Genomic DNA, 17,403 nt, shown 5'->3' on the forward strand with positions numbered 1-17,403 from the left:
ATTATTGAACGCAGAAGAATTACTGTAACGAGCGTATATGACAGTAGGCTATTGGAAGGCAGCGACACACTAAAGATCCAGCAAAAACGCATTGTTCTTCGTACAATTTGTTATAATTAAATTTCAATTAATGACATAATTATCTACGATCAACATTTTTAGCGAGTGCTAACACAATATTTTTAAGATGTAGTAGTCTGTTTTTGGTTTAGCGTAATGAGTAACGTCTCTGTACAATAGTTACTCTATGATGGGGCGGTGGTTCACGTCGTAACACTCCCAAACTTCTTTTCCTAACATTCGCGTCTTTATTTAGTTCTGATATTTTATTATTAATTTAATGTAAGTATATGCTATAATATTTGACGTTATGTAAATATAAGTTCACCTTTTTTGAGAGGTGACTTTGTTCGATTGCCTTAATTACAGGACAGCTTGCGCTACTTGTATAAAGATAATTTGCTCCTTTTTCTTTTACGCTTCGTAATTCACATGTTGCAAAGATTCTGCTACTGGGTAGGAACAGTGATCAAGTGAGACTGACCTTGGGGTTTTACTAAAACGTGGGAATGATGAAATAATGTTTATCTTATGCGGAGAAGTATTCCAAATTTGTACCGCACTGTTTGTACTGGAACTTTTATAATCATGTGCCCTTATTGATTGGACATGGTACTTTCCTTTTCGTGGACGATGGAGGAAATGTGCGTTTTAATAGAGCTAACGTGGGAATTTTACTCGCGCCCGCTGAGTAAACAGTGTGATATACCAACTAGAAACATCCCTCAACTGCCGCTGGAGTGCGTTGCGATCGCGTATACCACGTTGGGGCCCACGTACCGTGTGCACAAGTCGCATCGTTCCCGAGCGTTCAGCAGCACGTTGAACTTGGCACGCTCAACGTTAACGTTCGACAGCACGGTCCGTGTGCCGACAATTTAATCTAACTTAAAGTAACGTGCGCTACGGACAACACACACACGCACACCAATGCCTGAGGGAGGACTCGAACCTCCGTCGGGAGGGAGTCGCGCGAACCGTGCAGGACGCCCTAGACCGCGCGGCTACTCCGCGCGGCCCATTGAAAGGGCACATCAGACGTCCTTCCCTAATCAGATGGGACCAATGACCTCACTGTTTGGTCCCCTGCCTCCCAATCGACCAACGAGCCAACCGACATAGACTTGTGCGTGAGTAAAACGGCAAAGTATCCCTCCAAGAGCCGCCCACCCCGCAGTGGCAACACACTCGATGTCGCCCATCCACCTTTGTTGAGCACCTTCAAAATGCACCTGTACAGAGAAAACACGTGGCGAGAATCCTAGGCAGCTGCAGGCAGCCTACGCCGCTGCTGTTGCGCCAATTAGTTGACATGTGGAAATGGATGAGTGTCGAAGTGTTTACCTGTCTTCAAATGATTAAGACTTCGTCACAGGTTTCTTCTGTACAGGTAAATTTTTAAAATGCTCAACGAAGTTGGGCAGGTGGAACTGAGGGTGTTGCCGAACTAGGAGATCTTAGAGCGACCCTTCGTCGTCTATTCACGCATGTGAATCCCCGTGGCCACGCGACAGAGGGGGGCGAACCAGGAGGACTGAAGAAACATGAACACCATTTACTGCTTCGGATCGCCTTCAAATTCCGTCGAATTGTTTTGAACAGTCGCTAGTGGTTCCATCCTGTACACCAGAGGAAAACATGCGGTCGCACTACACCTCAGTGGGGTGCGATCACGTTCTGTGGAGTTACTGGCTCACGACGTCTTAGGGAAGGGCTCAGCAGTCCGGTGGCCTCAGCAGAATCAAAGCTGGTCAAGAACGACCACCGTGTTCCTCAGCGCACTGAAAACAGTCGCCCTCGACTGCGAAATGTGTGCGAGTCAGCGCCCTGAGGAAAGGGATGGTTTCTTTGACGCCCTGTATGCCAATTCCAGAGGCCTTTTTCGTGTCTATTCTGGGTGGTTGTACGCCTGAAATGTTTTCCTCGGCCACCCATAAGAAAGCCTCGTGGTTTCGACGCTGGACGTCGCGGTACTGACCTCCACCCCACACACGTCAAAGTAACGGTTGAAATGTGGTAAGAGAAAATGTGACATCTTTCCCATAGAGTGAAATGTCCATTGTGCTGAATTGTGGTGAAATTTGGTGCCCAGCTTACACCTCACATGAACTTCTAGGTTCTGGCGTTGTTTTTCTCATAAGTTCACACCTTGCTTGTTGTTTGAAGCATCGCCAAGCCCGGGGCGACGTCGCAGGGCGCCAAGCTATTCGCACGCTTACACAGGAATCTTGTAGGCACGTTGGAGCCAAATTTCAAACTTAGACGTCGCAGTGGGAGGGAATTACCAGGTTTCGAAAAAAAAAATATCTTTTAATTCTGTTATGCAGTGTATTTAAATGCTGGCTGTTTAGAACAAAGTAGTTCAAACAGCCACCATTCCTACTAAACCTTGATTCGAGCTATCCTCTCCAGCGCGAATGTCACCTGGATATCTGCTCCACTAACATTCTATCAGGCGCTCCAAATCCTTTAACGCCACACGCTTCAATCCGCTTACTCTCCCCTGCAACAATCCTTTACCAGATGATACTCGTCCACACTGAACACTTCTGTATGTCCTACATTTCCCATAAACTCGTCTCCAACAAGCGCAGTGGTTCTCCGTAACTAGCAACTCCTGACTTCGAGTCCTGGTGTGCGGCGCCCATCCACTCTACACTTGCAAACTCTCTACATCCTCTCCCAGCGCAGTTTTAACAGACTTTCACTCCCTGACAACTAAATTCGCGCTGACATCTATCTCTCCTATAAGATTCGACCCTCTACTCCCTATCGCTTTCCAATTTCAAATCTCCCCTTTCACCCCTCCCCTTTCCCTTCTCCTTTTGAACTTGGCCCGACCACCACTCAAGCTGTTCATGTTTTCCTACCAATCGTCCTCGCACATAATACCTAACCGACCACCCAACCCACCTGAAACAAATATCGCTATAAACACTTTCTCTAGCCCCGAAGGACCAACCCACTTCCCTTCTCCCAGCTACTCATACAAAAGGCAGGTCTCTCCTACCAAGCGGCCATGAAGTGTAATCCAGTTCAGTGTTTGTCTTAACTTCCCCACTACTCAGAATGAGATTTTCACTCTGCAGCGGAGTGTGCGCTGATATGAAACTTCCTGACAGATTAAAACTGTGTGCCGGACCGAGACTCGAACTCGAGACGAGGTACTGGCAGAATTGAAGCTGTGAGGACAAGTAGTGAGTCGTGCTTGCGTAGCTCAGTTGGTAGAGCACTTTCCCGCGAAAGGTAAAGGTCCCGAGTTCGAGTCTCGGTCCGGCACACAGTTTTAATCTGTCAGGAAGTTTACCCACTACTCATTATCATGGCCAAGCCACTCTTCCTACGTGTTAATTTCAATGTATCAGTTATAAGCATCTTTTAATGTATTTTGGAACCATTTAATATACATCACCTGGTGAAAAGAATGAAGCACCCAGAGGGACGTGAGGAACAGAAAACTTCGTGGGTTGAGGGGGTATGTGATCTGATTTCAGTGACTGTAATATCGAGTGAAATTACGAAGAATCTGGAAGCATGAGTGCACTTATCAGATGACGTTGCACCTGCTTTGGCCTGGATGTGCGCTCTGAATCGGTTGAGAAGAATCACAAAGCAGTTTCATTCCCTCCTGAGACAAGCTGGTAAATAGCTATTGTGACTGTTCCTTGATATCCTTGGTACCAAGACAAAGTTGACATCCCAGCTTGTCCCACACATATTCTGTTGGGAACAGATCTCAGGATTTTGCTGGCTAGGGTACTACCTGAACATAATGCACACAGTTCATAGAGAAACGTGCCATGTGTGAACGAGTGTTGCTCTGTTCAAAAATGGCTACATGATACTGTCACATGAGAAACCAGGATGTCTGTGATGTGCCGTTGTGCCGTCAGAGGTTCCTCTATCACTGCCAGCTGTGACCTTAAAGTTATAGCCGATGGCTCCTCACACCATGACGCCACGAGTGACACCACTAAGCCTCAATAAAACATTGGAAGCAATGAGTTCTCTCACCACGCTCACTGACGAGAATCATCCGGTGTAGTGTACAATTCATCGCTAAAAACGGTGTGACGCCATTCATCAGATGCCCTTATTTTCTGGTCACAACACCACTTCAAACGCAGCCATTCGCTTTGTGGTTCTAATGGTAGCCAGCGCCTAGAATGGTAAGGCCTTAGGCAGGCTTGCTACCAGTTCGTGACCAATGGTGCATAATGACACAGAATGTTACATAGCGTCCGTTACTTGTTCTTGGATGCCAAGCGCCGATGTAAAGGGGTTATGATGTGCTTAGTGCTCGGCGATGTACACTACTGACCATTAAAATTCCTACACCACGAAGATGACGTGCTACAGACGCGAAATTTAACTGACAGGAAGAAGATGCTGTGATATGCAAATGATTAGCTGTTCAAAGCTTTCGCACAAGGTTGACGTCGGTGGCGACACCTACAACGTGGTGACATGAGAAAAGTTTCCAACCGATTTCTCATACACAAACAGCAGTTGACCGGCGTTGCCTAGTGAAACGTTGTTGTGATGCCTCGTGTATGGAGGAGAAACGCGTACCATCACGTTTCCGACTTTCATAAGGGTCGGATTGTAGCCTACCGCGATTGCGGTTTGTCGCATCGCGACGTTGCTGCTCGCGTTGGTCGAGATCCAATGACTTAGCAGAAAATGGAATCGGTAGGTTCAGGAGAGTAATGCGGAACGCCGTGCTGGATCCCAACGGCCTCGTATCACTAGCAGTCGAGATGACAGGCATCTTATCCGCATGGCTGTAACGGATCGTGCAGTCACATTTCGATCCCTGAGTCAACAGATGGGGACGTTTGCAAGACAACAACCATCTGCATGAACAGTTCGGAGACGTTTGCAGCAGCATGGACTATCAGCTGGGAGACCGTGGCTGCGGTTACCCTTGACGCTGCATCACAGACAGGGGCGGCTGCGGTGGTGTACTCAACGACGAACCTGGGTGCAGGAATTTCAAAACTTCATTTTTTCGGATGAATCCAGTTTCTGTTTACAGCATCATGATGGTCGCATCCGTGTTTGGTGACATCGCGGGGAACGAACACTGAAAGCGTGTTTTTGTGATCGCCATACTGGCTTATCACCCGGCGTGATGGTATGGAGTGCCATTGGTTACACGTCTCGGTCACCTCTTGTTCGCATTGACGGCTCTTTGAACAGTGGATGTTACATTTCAGATGTGTTACGACCTGTGGCTCTACCATTCATTCGATCCCTGCGAAACCCTACATTTTAGTAGGATAATGCACGACCGCATGTTGCAGGTCCTGTACGGGACTTTCTGGGTACAGAAAATGTTCGACTGCTGCCCTGGCCACCACATTCTCCAGATCTCTCATTAATTGAAAACGTCTGGTCAGTGATGCCCGAGCAACTGGCTCGTTACAATACGATATGAACTGTGGTATCGTGTTGAAGCTGCATGGGCAGCTGTACCTGTACACGCCATCCAAGCTCTGTTTGACACGATGCCCAGGCGTATCAAGGCCGTTATTACGGCCAGAGGTGGTAGTTCTGGGTACTGATTTCTCAGGATCTATGCACCCAACTTCCGTGAAAATGTAATCACATGTCAGTTCTAGTATAATATATTTGTCCAATGGATAGCCGTTTATCATCTGCATTTGTTCTTGGTGTAGCAATTTTAATGGCCAGCGGTGTAAATGATTAAAGTTATCTCAGTGTCAAGTACAACGCCCACGAGATTGCGTTGGTGATATTCATGTTAAGTGTTGATAGAAGGCCTATTATGGTCAGTAAGGGGTGTGACTGGTTGATTGGCTGGTTGATTGATTTGCGGATAGGGTCCAAACGACGAGATCATCGGTCCCATCGGATGAGGGAAGGGTGGGAAATCGACCTTGGCCTTTCGACGGAACCATCCCGGAATTTGCCTGAAGCGATTTAGGGGAAGCACAGAAAATCTGAATCAGGATGGCCGGACGCGGGTTTTAACCATCCTCTCGAATGGGAGTCCAGTGTGCTAACCACTGCGCCCCATCGCTTGGTAAAAGGGGTGTGACCAGCGTCAGATGATTATTTTTCACTGTGAAGGACGCAGAGATGCTGTGTAGTTGTCTGAGACAGCCATGTCATCATCTAACGAAGTTTGGAAGGTTATTCGTCATGGTTCTCCATCTGGCCAGCTGGTCGAATCGTGCAGTACCCACATTTGGATGTGACAGTGGCCTGATGTTGCATTGGACGAGAACGTGAGGGCAGCTGTACTCGTAAAGCTCCGGTAGACCACGTCTGCTCATCACAATGAAGCACTCTCATACTAGGTTCCAGGCACATCTTAAGCCCTTGGCATCTGCACCTTGCATACCAGAGCACTGAACTCCCTGTAACATTTGAAAGACGTGCACTTCATTCACCATTCAGTGCTCTATTTCTCATTTATAATCCCAGCATTCTGGTATATAATAATAATTTATGCCCTATAATAATTCATGCCCTATATAAATGACCTGGGTGACAATCTGAGCAGTTCTCTTAGGTTGTTCGCAGATGATGCTGTAATTTACCGTCTAGTAAGGTCATCCGAAGATCAGTATCAGTTGCAAAGCGATTTAGAAAAGATTGATGTTTGGTGTGGCAGGTGGCAGTTGACGCTAAATAACGAAAAGTGTGAGGTGATCCACATCAGTTCCAAAAGAAATCCGTTGGAATTTGATTACTCGATAAATAGTAGAATTCTCAAGGCTGTCAATTCAACTAAGTACCTGGGTGTAAAAATTACGAACAACTTCAGTTGGAAAGACCACATTGTGGGGAAGGCGAGCCAAAGGTTGCGTTTCATTGGCAGGACACTTAGAAGATGCATCAAGTCCACTAAAGAGACAGCTTACACTACACTCGTTCGTCCTCTGTTAGAATATTGCTGCGCGGTGTGGGATCCTTACCAGGTGGGATTGACGGAGGACATCGAAAGGGTGCAAAAAAGGGCAGCTCGTTTTGTATTATCACGTAACAGGGGAGAGAGTGTGGCAGATATGATACGCGAGTTGGGATGGAAGTCATTAAAGCAAAGACGTTTTTCGTCGCGGCGAGATCTACACTGCTGGCCACCGTAAATGCAACACCCTGAAGGAAGCATCCGAATCGAGTGAAATTTACGCCATGAGTTTGCAGTGATGAGATATGCAACTGATTAGAATTTCAGCGCAGACGCACATCACGCGCGCCTGTGGCGCCACCTCATAGCGCCATTTAAGGCTTGGCGATTTCGACGAGTGTACGTTCGGCACGTGTGTTTACCTAGTGGTTGTTTCACAAGACGATCAGTTATGCCTCGTAGACAACAGCGAACATCTTTTGACGAAGTATCCGAGTTCGACAGAGGAAGGATAGTGGCTTACAGAGATTGTGGATTATCATACTGAGAAATCGCTAGTCGTGTTGGACGAAACCAAACAACTGTAATACGGATATATGGCCGTTGGATGCAGGAGGGTACGACGGACCGACGTGGTCGATCGCATTCACCTCGGTGCACCACTGCACGTGCTGATAGGCAAATTGTGCGCATGGCAGTGACGGATCGTTCAGTGACATCCCGAACCATAGCACAGCACGTTGCGTCTGTAACGCATCATCCAGTGTCTGCGCGTACCATTCGACGCCGTTTACAGCAGAGTGGTCTGTCCGCAAGACGTCCATTGCTTCGTCTACCATTGACGCAGAACCACAGACGTCTCCGTCGCCAATGGTGTGATGACAGACGGATGTGGACGGCAGAATGGAATGACGTTGTCTTTACTGACGAGGCACGCTTCTGTCTGCAGCACCACGATGGTCGGATTCGAGTATGGAGACACGGTGGAGAGAGGATGCTGGACAGCTGCATTATGCACCGCCACACTGGTCTTGTACCGGGTATTATGGTATGGGGCGGTATTGGATATTACTCTCGCACGGTTCGATTCCCGGCGGGGTCAGGGATTTTCTCTGCCTCGTGATGGCTGGGTGTTGTGTGCTGTCCTTAGGTTAGTTAGGTTTAGGTAGTTCTAAGTTCTAGGGGACTTATGACCACAGCAGTTGAGTCCCATAGTGCTCAGAGCCATTTGAACCATTTACTCTCGCACGCTTCTAGTACGCATTGCCGGTACTTTAAATAGCCGGCGCTACATATCCGAGGTGCTGGAGCCAGTTGTCCTTCCTTACCTTCAGGGCTCGGCCACAGCCATATTTCAACAGGATAATGCGCGACCACACGTGGCACGCATTGTCCAAAGGTTCTTCGTCAATAACCAGATTGAATTGCTTCCCTGGCCGGCTCGCTCTCCGGATCTTTCGCCGATAGAAAACATGTGGTCCATGATTGCTCAACGAGTGACCCAGATTACATCCCCAGCTGCCGCACCAGATGATCTTTCGCAACGTGTGGAAGCTGCTTGGGCTGCTGTACCCCAGGAACACATCCAACGTCTCTTTGACTCAATGCCGAGACGTGTGGCAACGGTGATCTCCAACAATGGCGGCTACTCTGGCTACTGATTCTGGCAGGAACCACATGTCACAGACGTCTGTAAACGTAATCATTTGATACTTGGTCAACATGTTATCTACAAAATAAATTTTGTTGTGCTACCTCTTGTCTTTCTTGGTGTTGCATTTACGGTGGCCAGCAGTGTATTTACGAAATTTCAGTCACCAACTTTCTCTTCCGAATGCGAAAATATTTTGTTGAGCCCAACCAACATAGGTAGGAATGATCTTCAAAATAAAATAAGAGAAATCAGAGCTCGAACAGAAAGGTTTAGGTGTTCGTTTTTCCCGCACGCTGTTCGGGAGGGAAATGGTAGAGAGACAGTATGATTGTGGTTCGATGAACCCTCTGCCAAGCACTTAAATGTGAATTGCAGAGTAATCATGTAGATGTAGATGTTAATTTCTATGGGTTGCCTAATTTATTTGACGATGTTTACAGTTTGTCTCAACCCGCCAGGATAGCCGAGCGCGCTAACGCGCTGCTTCCTGGACTCGGGTAGGCGCGCCGTCCCCGTATCGAATCCGCCCGGCGGATTAGTGACGACGGCCGGTGTTCCGGCGAGCCTGGATGTGGTTTTTAGGCGGTTTTCCATATCCTCCTAGGTGAATACCGGACTGGTCCACTCGTCCCGCCTCATTTCCACGACTCGCAGACGTTTGAAACACATTCATACTATTTCACAATTTACACTAGATGCAGACAGCTGGGGTACACTAATTCCGTCCCGGGGGGTGTGGGGTGGCGGCATGAAGGGCATGCAGCCACCCGTTAAACATTAACATGACAAATCCATTCTTAACCCTCTGCACAATGCACCATAAAGGCAGTTGCAAAAGAAAGAACGAAAGAAAGTTTACAGTTTGTGTCACGCGGTAGCGTTCTCGCTTCCCGAGCACGGGGTCCCGGGTTCGATTCCCGGCGGGGTAAGGGATTTTCTCTGCCTCGTGATGACTGGGTGTTGTGTGTTGTCCTTAGGTTAGTTAGGTTGAAGTAGTTCTAAGTTCTAGGGGACTGATGACCATAGCTGTTGAGTTCTAAGTTCTAGGGGACTGATGACCATAGCTGTTGAGTCCCATAGTGCTCAGAGCCATTTTTTAGTTTGTGTCACACTGATCTATGAGAGGAGCTTGGCGTTAGAAACTTTATTTATGGGCGAGGGCAGCAGTCTTCCTAGCAGCCATGATGGCTTCCCGTTTCCCATCCTTTTTCCGATCGCCAGAGTAGCACGTGGTGTCATTTGAATGTTCAGTAGTGGCCGAAGTTTCTCATGTTCTCAGCTCCCCAACCTGCCTTACCAACCTTGTAACTGCTATTTCAACTAATTTTGTTAGATATGTTCCTTTAAAGTTGGGCTATTATTCATCAAAATCATTTGATTATGGTTGAGGTGAGTTATTTGACGGCCAAGGTTTATATTGATTATTGTCCGCTCCCGGTAGCTGAGTGGTCAGCGCGACAGAGTGTCAATCCTAAGGGCCCGGGTTCAATTCCCGGCTGGGTCGGGGATTTTCTCCGCTCAGGGACTGGGTGTTGTGTTGTCCTAATCATCATCATTTCATCCCCATCGACCCGCAAGTCGCCGAAGTGGCGTCAAATCGAAAGACTTGCACCAGGCGAGCGGTCTACCCGACGGGAGTCCCTCGTCACACATTTCATATAGATTATTTATTTAATTGGTTATATCCAAGGTTGATATGATTCTAACTTTAAGATTTATCTTTTAACTTTTATTTTTTGAATGTTTATTTTAGTGATGTTATTTTTCTTATGCTTAAATAGCTTATAATTAGAGCGTGACACTGAAGATGTTAAGGAAGTATTTTCACTTTTAGGTATTTATAAATATGAGTATATTATTTTTACAGTGAAAATGTAATGTTTTATTTAAACTATATAAATTTTAGAAATGTTAACGGAGTTTAACCGCTAATATAAAAAGTTAACAGCTTTCATATTGGCTTTACATTTCCTTAATTGGAACTTTATAGTACGATTTTAACGTCGTGAGGTCGCCCCCTATGAGATTCCGACCCTCAGATTGGCCAGTTCAGGTGCGCGCCCGTTTTTCGCGGGTGGGCGCCAACCGCCATCCGCGTGTGGATAGTGGACAATTGGGCAGTGAGGAGTTATAGTGTGACCGTGCCTGAGACTGGAGGCGCTGCTTTCCAGGAGATGAAGTTTTGGTAAGCATGAGCGCCGACGTGCACTGCAGCTTCGCGCCCTGCAGCCCAGAGGGAACCTTATAGGTCATTTTATTGATGTGCGTTCCTTAAATTACGGTTTACGCAATTTTGCCGGGTTATAAGATTGTAGGTTTTCCGTGTACAGTTGGGCATAATGTGCGTGATGTGTTGTTTAGTCACAGTAGCTTGCAGTTCGGCACTAAAGTGTATACTTTCATGCTCACTTTTCCGCTTCGTCTGGCAGTAGCTCTTTCAGTTCTCCCGCGCAAAATTCGCCTCAGAATTTAGGTCTTCCTAGCTTGAAAACTTGTGTCCTTTGTCCTACGCCACGTGGTGAGTGTCTGGCGCCCCTTCAATGTAGTCGGACCGAGAGCCAAAGTTATATAATATCGCCTATATGAATAGTTTCGCCACTTGCTGGTTTTATTCCTTTAGTACAGGAGGCTACCTAGCGGTTCACCCCCAGTAGCATCTTTCTTAGTCCTTGGCCGATTCATGGTGGTGGTCGTTGCATGCCTGCAACCCCTTCCTTTAGTAAATTGAACTCCATTTGATAATATTGCGATCGTTCCTAAAATTCCTTTTCTCCTGCCATCGTGGCTTATTAGGATCGTACGTTGGGGCAGGCTGCTGAACTCAATTCTTTCTTCCCCCACCCCCGTCTGATTGTATAATTGTTCAATATCATACTATTAAATAAATGAGTACTTTAATCTTTACATTTTCCCTTTCGTTACGTGAAATCACCCTTAGTGTCACAGTAGAATAATGCAGAACTATCCTCATGATAACAGTTGCTATAAGGTCGTGCAGGTCTCGCGCCTTTAATGATAGGATGAAGATTCAATATCGCGCGCCTGGAACGACCATTGCACGCATGGTACCGATAATAGTAATAATAATTTTCAATTACTCCCCCCCCCCCCCTCCCCCCACCCCATTGATAAACTGGGAAGTGTTCACGGCTCAGTGTGAGTACGTGAGCACTAAATCTACTTGATGTGGTGGAAGTAGTGGCCTCTGTTTTACCTTGCTGGTTTAGAAAAAATATCAAAATTAGAGCCCCTACGGCAAGGGATAGTAACCTGTAAAAAACGAGCCACCGCTTTTAACATTTTGTGTCATTCTACACCACTGGTTGGAGCCTGGCAGCAGCTGGACTGTGGAATTACTGTCCCATGCATTGGCTGCCATTAACACCACAGCACATACACATTGCGTTTGGAGTGCTGCCATGACCAGAAAGCGTGGACTGCTGGTGAGTGACGTCGCATTGTGTTCAGCGACAAATCGTTATTCTATACTACACCGGATGACCATCCCTGGCGAGTATGGTTGCGACCTGATGAGATTTCCCATTCTTCCACTGGTTTGGAGAGGCAAAGCAGTGTTACTCCTGGCTTCGTGGTATGGGGAGACATGGCATATGATTCAGGTCATGGCTGGCAGTTAGTGACGGAACTGTGACAGCAGAATGATATGGCATGGATATCCTTCCTCCTCATGTTTACCTTTAAAGTGAGAGTACCATGTTGTCATTTTTCAACAGCACAATGCTCGCCCACACATCTCACGTACCTTTATGAACTTCCTGCGTGATGTTAAGGTAACCTCGTGGCCAGCTTGCTTCCTGCATCTGTCTCTCATGGGTGCCAAGTCGATCCCAGTGCCACTATCCATGGTATCAAAGATCATTTACAACAGTTGCATGCCAGCTTACAACGGATTTATAAAACTATTACCAAGCGAATCACTGTATGTATCTGGACCAGATGGGGTACAATGCTATACTAATAGGTGGACTCATTCTGCCAAGTTCTTTGTAAATTTTACACTATTTTATAATCATTGTAATAACATTAAATGCTGTCTCAATCCGTAAATTTCCATTTCGTTTCCTCCTCCGTTCTGGGTGCCACAGTTTTCTTTTGGTTCCCTTTACTAAAAAAGAAGAGTTACCAGTTTCGTATTCATACATCTATCTTTAGCCAATTTACATCCTTTAAACACATGGACGTCCGTTCAAAGACGAGTTGTTCTGTGATCAAAATTCACATTTTTCAGAGTGTGACAATGTCGGTTGCACTACAGACTCGTGTTAGAAAGCAACCTACCTGAAATGAGCTTATGGAACATCTGTTTTTATCGTATTTCTCGAAAGAATAATACTTGACATATACCCTTGTAGTACTGAATAGTAATAACAACGATTGTATGTGTGTGTGCGCCGGCCGGTGTGGCCGAACGGTTCTAGGCGCTTCAGTCCGGAACCGCGCGACTGCTACGGTCGCAGGTTCGAATCCTGCCTCGGGCATGGATGTGTGCGACGTCCTTAGGCTAGTTACGTTTACGTAGTTCTAAGCTCTAGGGGACTGATGACCTGAGATGTTAAGTCCCATAGTGCTCAGAGCGATTTTAAACATTTTTTAAGTGTGTGCATGCCATTGACGTTGGATTTCGACGTTCTGACGAGAAATTCGCTGTGAGCTACGACTAAACCACTTTTGTAATTTGATATGGCATGTTTTCAATAAAATAACCAGTTAATTACTATCAATTTTATTGCATATATTCAAATATTCAGTTAAACACCTTGTTACTTACGCATCAGTTTTCATTGAATGTGTGCCTTCTTTCTTATATGACATGGCACCGTCAGCAACAAGAAATTAATTTCGAAACTAAGAAAGCTTCATTTTAGCTGGATGACAACTTACCTTGGAGCTATACATTCCACGCCAACAAATGGTTCAAGTGGCTCTGGGCACTATGGGACTTAACATCTGATGTCATCAGTCCCCTAGAACTTAGAACTACTTAAACCTAACTAACCTAAGGACATCACACACGTCCACGTCCGAGGCAGGATTCGAACCTGCGACCGTGGCAATCGCGCGGTTCCAGACTGAAGCGCCTAGAACCACTCGGCCACAACGGCCGGCCCACGCCAACAAAAGCAATGTTAGCGGAACCTGCAGAAATGACCAACGCCTTATATTGGAAGTTAATGACACACACATTCCTTCTCAAAAGACTTTCTGCAATTTACCACCCACTGATACAGAACTCTACAGCCTGTTTCAAGGAAAAATGAATAGATAGAGAATAAGCTACCCAAAAATCAGAATTATAAGCTACCCAAAAATCAGAATTATGTACAAGGTTCACAGATGTGAAGAACATTTTACCCGATCTCCAAAAAACACCAACATATGCTGTTTCATATTACCAGTATAACAAAACAATTTCAGCAGCCGACATGTTCGACTTTCCAACAAAAACAGTAGCCGGAATGGAGAAATTAATAATAACCAGAATTCCTGATAATTTCCCGGAATCTTTCGAGGTTTATATTGACGGCCCCAAAAGTCTGCATAATGGCAGAGTGGGCTTCGCGTTCTTGCACACGAGTTGCAAGGAAATGATTTCGCCTCCAAATGAAACTGCAGAAGCCACAGCTGTACTCTCATACTTTAAGTGCTTGAAGAACTTCACAGTAAGCAACATTTTAATTTTAACAGATCGTAGTAGCTTATTCCAAAACAAGGAGGATGCGTCCCAGCAATACTTCAGTAAAATGTCATCTCTACATCCAAATCTAAAAATCTTTAAATATTTCTAAAATAACAAATTGTCTCCACAATCAAAACACACCGAACCGAACGAATGGCCTTACGTCACCTCGTCTCGGTACAGTAGACGAAAAATCGGCAAGCGGACCGATCGGTAGCCTCAGTGGTGTGCAGAATAGCAACAGCGGCTACCAGACCGAAAATTACGTCACTACCGATGCTAATGTATGGAACCGAACGGTATGGACAATACAGAATAGGGCTACTGGTCCCCATCTGTGGCATGGTGCACTTTTTGAGAAGCTGTTTGCCCTGGATGACTGTGTACATAGACACGACCATTGATATTATGTAACAAGAAACATAATTCATCTGATCAATGATGGGGTTTCCATTGATGCAAGTTCTGTTGACAATGATCTCATACCCAGTGCAGTAGTGACTGACGATGTCACTGTGTTAACATGGGAACATGTAGGAGTGGGCTGCTGCGGAGCAGCATGGTCAGTAATGTCTGCCGAGCAGTGTTCTTTGAAACACTTGTGCCCATACCAGCGCTGTACTCTGGTGTCAGATTTGCCACAAATTGCTTCCTGTCGTGCTTTACCGACTGCACAACCCTACGACCTGCACATTCTGTGATGCGACATGAACACCCAACACCTTGTCGCCTACTCGTGCTGCACAGTCCTTCAGCTGTTTTCCATAGACCCTCAGGACAGCAGGACGCGAACAGCTGAGAAGCTTTGCTTTTCCGTGATGCTCGTTCCTAGGCGTCAGGTCATAATCTGCCAGAGTCGCTTACGTCAGTGGATTTCTCCCATTGTGTCCCACATCGTCATTAGAACAATTTCCCATTCGTCTCTGCTCAGCTTACATCCTTCCCTTACTGTGTCATATCCACACAATGGCACTACACAGCAATGTGTAGGCAATGTGTTTTCGATCGAAAGCGTTGTTTTTAAAAGTAAGTATCTGACGTTCCACTCCTTTTCACTTTCGTCAGACATCAGTAAAAACACCCTCTCAGTGTCTTAGCGTCATTAGAATAAATTACTGGGGTTAGGAGTGGACCCTTATTCTATGACAGAGCACATCGTTGTTTAGCAGCAAAATTTGTTTAATTTCTCTATTGTTTCCAAAGAAGCACATGGGTTTACGTAGATTGTGACATGAAAATTTCAGGACAGTTGTCAAGATAACGTATTATTTCCTGATCAGCAGAAATAACACTGAACACAACAATATCAAATTTAAGTAGAATGTTCTCTACAAGATTTTTCTTGCTTCTAGACAGTGAGTTGATCGATATTACGACTAATCATCCAATTCCAATTCTAAGTTTGGTACTATTTAGGATGGCAGTCAAGTCTACGGAGGATGGTTGTTTTTGTGACAAGATGAGCAGAAGATTACTCGAGGTTGCTCGAGTTCACAGTGGATGCAGGCTGGTGATCCAACAATTTTATGCCTCTGTGAGTGGCATTTACCTTTAGCTGCGACGTGCTGTGAGCTGCATGGTTGCTCTTGCCCTCTGAAAATACTATAAAAAGCTAATCAAAATCTTTACTGATTTTATCAGCTGAAACTGTCTCGTTAGGCGAGAAAACATGCATTCATCCCTAGTCGGGAAAATATGGCGATATACACGTGCGGAGCTGGAGCAGCGCGTATACTTCAATGCCCTCGCAGTTCTCACAAGGACTACGTGGCTGTTTCGTTTCTCTGCTATTTGAGCTCAACGACTCTTCAGCTAATTTCTAGCTGAATTTCAGCTAAAGTGAACGCAGTGTTCACACAAAAATTCCTGTTTTGGCGTCGTACATAGCATGATGCGCCCTGTTCTACACTTGACACTGGTTCAGAGGAGAGGCCCCGAAGTTTTCGGCATTGTGTCTTTCGTAAGGAACTGTCCCCCACCTCCGTCCTTTTGTGCTTGATGTCACGGCTTTTTCAGACCAATGGGAGCATTCCTTTCATCTTGTGGAAACTAACCCTGCCAATCACAAAGGGCCTACATATAAACTGCGTTGAAAGGTCCCCAATTTTACTCCTTCCGAGTTTATTTCAGCCAGTCGGACATTTTGCGCCCGCTCCTATGCCACAAAGTTACATGCGTACATCACGAGAATTGCACAGGCCTTTCACGTGATCAACTGCCTCGTTGATCTGTCTGTATCCATCTGGAATTTCCCCAACGCAGTTTTGTAAAGAATTCCTCCGTCGCAGGCAGCACTGGGCCGCTACCTGCTCCCTTCTCTATATCGCCCGGCGCTTTCGTTGTCTCTGCCACTGCGTGTCACCAACCCCTGTTAGAAGCCTTTCGTTGTATGCGGGCCATGACGGCACAGCTCGCATCTGCCCCCAGACTAAAACGTCTCTTCCAGCAGATTTTTTCACCTTTTACTCATTGACATGCAGGATTTGGGTTCGGTGTGTTAATACCGTCGAATCGAGTGTCGTCCCTTTTGGCATTACCTACTGTACATTTTGATAGGCAAATCTGTTCACTAAGTATGTCAGGTGACATATGCATCTACTTGTTACTTTCTTTCTTTCTTTCTTTCGCTTGTGCCTTTTCCCGCAGTTAGGCAGGGTTGGCAAGGTTAATTGAATGTGGCAATGTTAGTAGAAAGGGTGGCCGGATGCCATTTCTACCGCCACCTCTACCCCCCCGGGACAGATTTAGTGTACCCCAACGGTCTGCGACTAGTGTAATCCATGGAATAGTACGAAAGTGTCCAAATGTCTGCGGGCCGTGTAACTGAGGCTGGATGTGGGGACCAGCCCGGTATTCACCTAGAGGGATGTGGAAAACCGCCTAAAAACCACATCCAGGCTGGCCGGCACACTGGCTGTCGTCGTTAATCCGCCGGGCGGATTCAATCCGGGGCTGGTGCGCCTACCCGAGTCCAGGAAGTAGCGCATTAGCGCTCTCGGCTAACCTGGCGGGTTATCCATCTACTTGATACGAAGAATAAAATCTCATGTAAGGTGCAAAATTAACATTCATTCAAGCTGACACCTTACAAGTACTCCAATACAAATTATT

General features: G+C 46.2%; 1 protein-coding gene across 1 annotated transcript in view; it reads left to right on the top strand.

Moving 5' to 3' along the window:
- Window positions 1-17,403, top strand: part of LOC124552639 (serine protease 33-like) — a 172,014-nt gene that overhangs the window by 60,392 nt on the left and 94,219 nt on the right. The window lies entirely within an intron of this gene.

The sequence above is a fragment of the Schistocerca americana genome, chromosome 10 (genome assembly GCF_021461395.2).
Source record: "Schistocerca americana isolate TAMUIC-IGC-003095 chromosome 10, iqSchAmer2.1, whole genome shotgun sequence".
Taxonomy (NCBI): Eukaryota; Metazoa; Arthropoda; class Insecta; order Orthoptera; family Acrididae; genus Schistocerca; species Schistocerca americana.